The following is a 6,378-nucleotide window of genomic DNA, read 5'->3' as shown; positions in this document are numbered from 1 at the left end:
TTTGTGGTGTGTTCCCTTTTCAGAGCTGGGGTCTGGTTGGTATGCAGGGAAAGGAGAAAGCATGTGAGCTATGTTATCTGCTTGTCATCACAAGAGGAGCCAAGTGGCAGGCCATGGGTTGGAGCACTTCCGGAGCTCAGGGTGGGCCTGAGAATTCCTCAGTGAAGACTCTGTGATAAGACAGGGGGCCAGGGCGGGGTGGGAGGGGGGCGCTGAATGGCTGGGCTTCTGCTGACCAGGGCCCAGCACTCGTGCAATGAGAGATGAGGAGGGAACTTGGCTTCTCGAGCCACCAAATAAGGAAGAACATCATCTCTCTCTGCTAGATGTCAGACACCAGGGCTACTCACCCCACACCATCCAGTGCCCCCTAAACACAGGTTTGAGAAGACCTAGATCAAGCTCTCGGCTAAGTAGGGAACAGGCACACCAACAAGTCAAGCATTCCTCTTATTTCTCCCTAAGTGATTTCCAACCTCTCATTTTTTCCTCCTTTCCCTTCATTTGCCATCCATACTTACCTAGAAAAGAGGACAGCTGTCCTTCGAAGGCAGGAGTTGCTTTAAACATCACCAAGCTCCCCTAACCCTCAGCCCCCTCCCCCACCCCACCGAGTAGGGCTTTGACCAGGCTGGTGGTTCTGATGGTTACTATCCCAAACTGAGTCCCCAGGGAGCGACCGGCTTGTGCCTCCAGAGGTCATTTCCTTGCCAAACATTCCTTTTCAGTGAGAGGACATTTTCATTCCCTGTAAACAATCCCCAGCCCGCACAAAGCAGAGAAGGGTGCCTAGCCCTCTTCCTGGCTCTCCACTTAGTACTGAGCTGATTCCAACCCCAGAGGCGTCAGTCTGCTCTATAAATTCCTTTGTGAAACCTGAGAGCCCCGGCTCCGAAGGAGAGCGAAGATCTTGGAGGGGTTACAGTTTCCCTCCTCCCTAAAAGGTCTGCTTTTGTTGGCAGCAGAAGAGTATGTTTTTCCAAACAGGCTCTTCCCTTTCTTACGTGAATTCAGTTCGGAAAACCCTGCCAGGCTCCTTCTGAGGGGGAGGGGTAAGAACACCTTCCCTTGCAGGTTGACACAGGAAAGGGATGACATGCCTGGGGGCGGGAAGGAGTGGGGGGGGGGGGCGGGAAGGAGTGGGGGGGGGGGCGGGTGTTTCTAGTTAAAAGGGTCTGAACAGCTTTCTGAAATAGTCACTTAATAGGAGGGCAAGGCCCCACTTACCAAGTATTAGGGAGGATGAAGGCTGGGGTCCTTTGACCTTCATCTGACTTTGATTTCAGTCCCTCTGGTTTTTGAGGTGGCTAGAGGGTAGAGAAAAGAGGAGGGAAGGAAGGAGGGGAAAGGAGGGATGAAGGAAGGAAAGAAAGAACCTTTAGGTGGCTGCTCTTGGGCTGAGCCCCTCTCTAGTCTGCTGCACACCTGAGTCCCCCACCACCCCCAGGGACTCTCCTCCTCCATTAGCCTCCAGGGCCATTTTTGTTCTACTCATCTTTTAGCCGTTAGTACACATCCAAACCCAGAATTTGGAAATGAAGTAAGAAGTCATCATCCGGTGGAATGTTAGACAACTCATCTTTTGAAAGCAATACACTCTTTTGGTGGCAGGAAAGGAGATTTTTTTAAACTTTTTTTTAAAGATTTTTATTTATTTATTTGACAGAGAGAGATCACAAGTAGGCAGAGAGGCAGATAGAGAGAGAGAAAGGAGGAAGCAGGCTCCCTGCTGAGCAGAGAGCCCAATGTGGGGCTCGTCCCCAGGACCCTGAGATCATGACCCAAGCTGAAGGCAGCGGCTTAACCCACTGAGCCACCCAGGCGCCCAGGAAAGGAGATTTGATAGAGAAAGAAGTCAGCTGCCCCCTGACCATAAGACTTTCAATTTCACCATTTGCGTGGGGGGGCTCTGGGACCTCACGACCCAGGAGGGTCCACACATGCTCATGTTTCCCCTGGGATCCATGGGGTGTACCTGAGCAGCTGTGTGCAAACAAAAGCCCCAGTTTTCTCCTCTCATCAGAAACATCTCCCTGCCATTCCAGCTCCACGGTGGTGTTGGTGGGAAAGCGGGTCACGGGTAAGCCCTTCGGGCTGAGGGACTCTCTCCCAACCTGCTATCTGTCTGGCAGCTCAGAGGCAATGCAGACAGAGGGCTTGGCCAGAAGGGCCGTGGTGCAGGCATTCCTGCCGCCCGGGTCTGCAAACCGCAGAGGGACAGGCACGACACCCTCAGGCTCCCCGCTTCCAGCCCTTCCCCCCAGCCCCAAGCCCTCCGCCTTCTTCATGTTCGCTTTGCATTAGACCCAGGTTTACTGAGTGCCTACTATGTGCCCAGCGTACATCAGTGAGACAGGCAGGCAAACATCCCCTGCTTCATGAAGCTTATGTTCTAGGCTTCCTATCTTACTAAAAAGTTGTAGGTTTTTTTTTTTTTTTGCTTTTTAATTTTTTTAATGCTTTTATTTATTTGAGACAGACTGAGAGAGAGAGACAATATGACTGGATAGAGGGGCAGAGGCAAAGGGAGAGGCGGACTCCCCGCTGAGCACAGAGCCCAATGCGGAGCTCGATGACCCTGGGATCATGACCTGAGCCAAAGGCAGATGCTTAACTGACTGAGCCACCCAGATGCCCCAAGTTGTACTTATTTTAAAGTTTGAAAAGGTATAGTGGAAAGAACAGCAGTCAGTGAGAATCCCTATATTCTTCACCTAGAGTCAATGGTTAATATTTTATAGTTACGCTCTTTTTCTTTCTCGGTCTTTTCTCTTTAGGTACAGATACACACACAAGGAGTTTTTCTGTTGAACCATTTGAAAGCAGGTATCATGACATCCCACCTCAAAATAATTCAGAATAGATAAGGACAGCCTCCTGCAGTACCTTAAAACCATTATAAAACATAAGAAAACTATTGTTAATAGTGTTTAAAATTCAAGTTGTATTCAAATTTAATTGTTCCCAAAATATATCTTTTAGTTTTTGTTTTTTAAATTACAGGATCCAACCAAAATCCATGTATTTTGTTCGATTGTTAGGTCTCTTTAAGTTTCTTTTAATCTAGAAAAGCCGATTCTTTTTTTGTTTGGCTTTTCAAGTCACTGACCTATTCGAAGAGCCCAGCTGGTTGTTTTGTTGAGGGTCTGACGTTCTGGATTTGTCTGTTGCCTCATGATTGGACTCAGGTGAATCATTTTTGGTAAGGATATTGCATAAGTGATGACGTCCACTTCTTAGTGCAACACTTTAGGAAATACATGTCAGGTGTCCTGCAGGAACAGGCTAAATAAACATTGAGTGAACAATTTGCATATAAGATGTATTTTTTCCCAAGGTCTTATAGTCACAACTCTGGGACTGTGACAAGGATGGCTTTATTGTTCACTATGACTTCAAAAATACATATATATGTATATTTACATACATATTCACATAAATCTCAGCCCTGGGATGGTATCCTCAACTCTAGATGGAAATTTGAACAGATGGAAAGTTTTAAAAACTACTGAGACCTGAGCCCTAGTGCTTCTTTTGATAATAAGTTTGGTTACTCCTGAAAATGATGCCTGCTGGGTCTCTCCATTTTAAAGGTTCTTTTTGCCCCTTATTGTCTAATAAATAATCTTTGTGTGATCCTTTAGTAGTATGAGAATATCCTGATGCTCAGAGACCTTTCATAAAATAGTTTTAGCATTCATTGATAATTTTTGCTTGGGTCAATTATTTTACTGGGATGAACTTTCTAATTTTACCCTTCTCTCTACATTAATTAGCTGGCATTCTTCTGTAAAGAAGAGCTTCCCTTTCCCTTCCTTTCTCTATTTACTTGCTTACATATTTATATTAGTTATTTTATTATAAACCTTACAAGGTTTTTTAAAATTTTATTTTAGAGAGAGAGAAAGAGTGCACTGCATGCACATAAGTATGAGTGGGGAGGGGCACAGGAAAAGAATCTTCCAGCAGGCTCCTCACTGATCATGGAGACAGATCCCACCACTCATGGCATCATGCATACCTCAGCAGAAACCAAGAGTCAGAGGCCCAACCAACTGAGCCGCCCAGAAGCCCCATATTTATATTATTTATTTATTTATTGAGTATCACTATGGACCCAACAGATCATCTCATTCGTAAGTTACCATCATTATTCTTTTTCACACTCGGCATACATTAGTCATGAGTACCTGCTTGCTTTCTGACACAGAATATTCTAAGCTCATCTTGTACCTTCCTTGTTCCAAACCTGGAATCAGCAATTTCCCCCAAGGGATAAGAGGCTGTATGTATTTTTCAAGTGACAGAGCTATAACCCTCTGTATACAAGGAGACAGAAAACATGAAATAGTACCTGTGTGGGCATTTACTTTGAAGGGAATGGAGCACCAGATATCAGCTAACCTATCTTGATACTTGAAAAATACTTTTCCTCTGGGAATGGAGAATGGGCCTAGAAGTGGGGAGAGCTGGGTTTGTACCCCGGCCCTGTATGTGATTTGGGACAAGCACCTTGACCTCTTCAGGTGTCACTTGCTCCAGAGTATTTAGTTAGGGGACTGGGCTAGACAATATTGAAGGCTTTTCTACATTCCAAAATTCAGTATTCAAAAGAACTCGAAAATACCTAGTTATAAGAAGTGTTTTGAACCAGCAGAAGGGGAGTAGTTCCAGGAGGATTTCAGTGGCTGGAAATTCATCTTTCAGCTCTGTCTCCCTTGATCTAGGAAGACTCACAGTAAAATGTGTTCCGTGGATGTTTTTGTTGGGGATGGGCTTTTCTGAAGCTAGAATGAGACAAACTGACTAAACTGCCAAGACTTAGGCGAGCCACGAGAAGCCATGTTGCGGTGAGATTTCGCGCATCAGGATGTTTACAAAGGGAGGTTTTAGTCTTTAAAGTAGAAGGGTCCTGCCTGCCTCAGCCTGGCCCTTCCTAATGGCCATTGACTCAGTGACCACTCAGTGCTTTTACTGATTTTTACTAAATTTCTCTGCTTCCCAAAGAACCCATACTTAAGATGTCTTGCAGCACTTTCTTTTTTATTAGGAACCTCCAAACTATACAGAGACATTTTTTTCCAATACCCCTTACCTGAAGTCAGAAATTGCATTTAAAAAATAATTCTTCCCTGCTTTAATAAATTGGCTAAAGAGGTTAAATGGATTTTCCTTCTATGTTTGCAGTCATAGAAGCACTTATCTCTCACCCCAAGTGGATGTCCTATGTAATTGGATGTGAAGTAATTCCAAAGTTGCATCAAAATCTTTTCAGAGCGTTACTATGACAATTGGACTTTTTTTCCTCCAAACTGCTTCAATGCAAACTCTCTACCATGCCCTTGTCCATTCTGTGAAATTTCATTTTATGATGTAAGTTTAGCTTTTCAGAAACAGTAAGGGCAGGAAGGGGAATCGTTATGCATTCACATTAGCTGATTCTTCCCATAGTAAGAGACAGTCCCCTCAACCTTATCACTGGCTCAGAATGTTGATTGTTAAAGGCTCTGTTTTACTAAGACCGTGGAAATTAATGCAGGGGCCTAAAAAAGAATCCACTGTTTGAAGAAATAAGACTTTTAATATAAAGTCCCTGACAGCCCTTCCTGACCATTGATCAGCCCTTTTTCTACATGGACTCCAGCAAAGGCCAGAACTGGGGCAGAGATTCTCACATGGGAAGGAGGAGGGAAGAAGCCTTATCAAGATCTCTAAGGTCGGGGCGCCTGGGTGGCTCAGTGGGTTAAGCTGCTGCCTTCAGCTCAGGTCATGATCTCAGGGTCCTGGGATCAAGCCCCGCGTCGGGCTCTCTGCTCTGCAGGGAGCCTGCTTCCTCCTCTCTCTCTCTGCCTGCCTCTCTGCCTACTTGTGATCTCTCTCTGTCAAATAAATAAATAAAATCTTTAAAAAAATAAAAAATTAAAAAAAAAAAAGATCTCTAAGGTCTGGGGGAGCTTTGGAAAAACATACTCAAAATGACTATTGCTTTGATTTGGTTTTGGCCTCAAGTTCCTCTTGACTTTCCTATTCATGTTAACAGAAGGTGTGAGATTTTCATGGTTATCAAGTGGGGGTGTGTCTTTAAAATGTCTGGGCTAGTGGAGGCTTTATGGACCATTTCCTCTTTAAGAGGCTTTGGAGAATCACTTCTGCTATCTGCATATAATGCAGTCAGGAATGTTTATTTCTACCTTTTGATTCAGTGGTTTGAAGACCTCCATAAAAATTTAGGACCCCAGAGATCATTTCATTCAAAACTCTCCTTTGGTAACTGGAGGATTTGAGGTCCTAAGATGTGAGAGGACTTGCTCAACTAGACCCAGGGCAGGGCCAGGTTTAAAAGCCAGGCTCCCTCTTTCTTTATCTCAGCTCTATAAA

Source organism: Meles meles, chromosome 13, assembly GCF_922984935.1.
Source record: "Meles meles chromosome 13, mMelMel3.1 paternal haplotype, whole genome shotgun sequence".
In the NCBI taxonomy this organism is placed as follows: Eukaryota; Metazoa; Chordata; class Mammalia; order Carnivora; family Mustelidae; genus Meles; species Meles meles.
The sequence above is the reverse complement of the archived record's forward strand: the minus strand, read 5'-3'. Positions refer to the sequence as shown.